At 42.0% G+C, this 1,727-nt stretch overlaps 1 protein-coding gene across 1 annotated transcript in view; it reads left to right on the top strand.

The window, feature by feature from the left end:
- The window catches only part of LOC109519496 (Golgi reassembly-stacking protein 2-like), a 29,180-nt gene that overhangs the window by 20,030 nt on the left and 7,423 nt on the right, over nt 1-1,727 (top strand). The gene's annotated exons all lie outside the window — the stretch shown is intronic.

The raw sequence follows: 1,727 nt of genomic DNA, 5'->3' as shown, positions 1-1,727 counted from the left end.
AAAAGCCCAACTGCCACTGCCTAATGAATACATGAAAAATTTAATTTTGTTGAGTTAAAAATACACTCAAAATAAATGAAGTGTCCTGTAATGTAGAGCTACAATGAAGTTTAGGATAACATACATGAAAATCAATTTAGGATTATGTCATAAAACATTTTACTGATCAATATATCATAATAAATACAATAAATAAGATATTTTAAGAGCGAGTATGGACAAAAGTATTGGTCCCCCCTCTTACACAATTCAACAGTGTGTAAGTACCAGTGACGTCTCTGGCATGAAAAGTTGAGTGGGGCACCACAGTGGGCACTTTCCATCCACAAGCAGCAAAGCCTACACAGTAAATTCTAAATCAAGAACACAATCCATTTCATTCATAGCCAAATTAAGGCTCTGAATAAAACTTGAATTGTCCATAAAACGATGTGACTGATGAGTGTTGTTTAATTCTTAAAAACAAAGGCTACACATCTATCTTTCCTCTGGGCAAATTTGTCAATAAACCATCTGTCAAAGTCCAGTAATTCATGAATGAATTCGTGTTTAGTCAGACGTTCTGAAAGCTACTTCAAATCATTCAATTCAATGGTATTTATTCTGTGTTATTGTTCTTGCTAACATATTTTGTGAATTCTTTTCTAGAAAGAAGACCAATTTTGTTCACAATTACTGTATTTTGAGCCTGCGTAGTCCTCTACACCGCCATGTAGTGGGGCCAGGACCCACTGGCCCCAAATGCAGAGACATCACTGATAAGTACAAGTAAAGCATATTTGCAGTTCCCTATTCGCAAATTCGCACGGTGGTCGACTGGTTAGCACGTCGGACTCACAGCGCAGAGGTGCAGGGTTCGATTCTGGCTGAAGCTCACGCGCAATTTGGCCTCAGCTGTCATTGTCGCCCCTCATCTTCCTCTCCCTCTCAGCTCTTTCGTCACAACACCCAAACACCAAAAGCTCTGCTGGGAAACGCAAGAACAGCATAAAACAAGCGCATGTGACCCGATTTCCGAAATATCGCTCGTTACGCCGCAACCCAGATGTCGCGTTTTGCGCTAGTTGCCGTGTGCCAGGCCTGCCCCTGTTGACAGCGACTTGCTTGCGTGAGGCTGAACCCCCTCCATTAAACGTGGCCCAGAGACGGCCTATAAGATGCTCGAATTTTTTTTAAAAATATAGATAGATAATAAAACACAAACGGTTCAGTGGTGCTCAGGTTGGAATACAAAGAAGAGCTGAGCCAGAAACAAGCACTTTGCTTCGCTACTTCATCAGTGAGTCAGTGCAGTCCTCCATAATGAGGCCATGTTGAGTGTTTTTCCCCCCCTTAGGAAGAAAAAAAAACTCACCAGGAAAACCGACAGAAACAAAGCAAGCGTTCCGAATGATAAAGCTTTCTACCTCGTCGTGGGGACGGTAATTCCGACAATCGTATTTGTTCGATTTGATCAAAATGAAGATCCCTAACGGCCGTGTGATTTGTGACTTTTTTTTTTTTGGGTGGTGTGCCCTGAGATCTTTTCTAATGTAAAATATGTGCTGAGGCTCAAGAAGGTGAAGGGAAACTGTTTTAAGTGAAACATCCCTGACAGAGGGGACGTCTGCTGTATAGAGTTCTCATCGAACACGCTGCCGCCTCATTCTCACTTTGTTTGTGTGTGTGTGTGTGTGTGTGTGTGTGTGTGTGTGTGTGTGTGTGTGTGTGTGTGTGTGTGTGTTTTT

This window comes from Hippocampus comes, unplaced genomic scaffold (assembly GCF_001891065.2).
Source record: "Hippocampus comes isolate QL1 unplaced genomic scaffold, H_comes_QL1_v1.1 scaffold60, whole genome shotgun sequence".
Taxonomy (NCBI): domain Eukaryota; kingdom Metazoa; phylum Chordata; class Actinopteri; order Syngnathiformes; family Syngnathidae; genus Hippocampus; species Hippocampus comes.
This window is presented reverse-complemented; position numbering and strand designations above follow the sequence as displayed.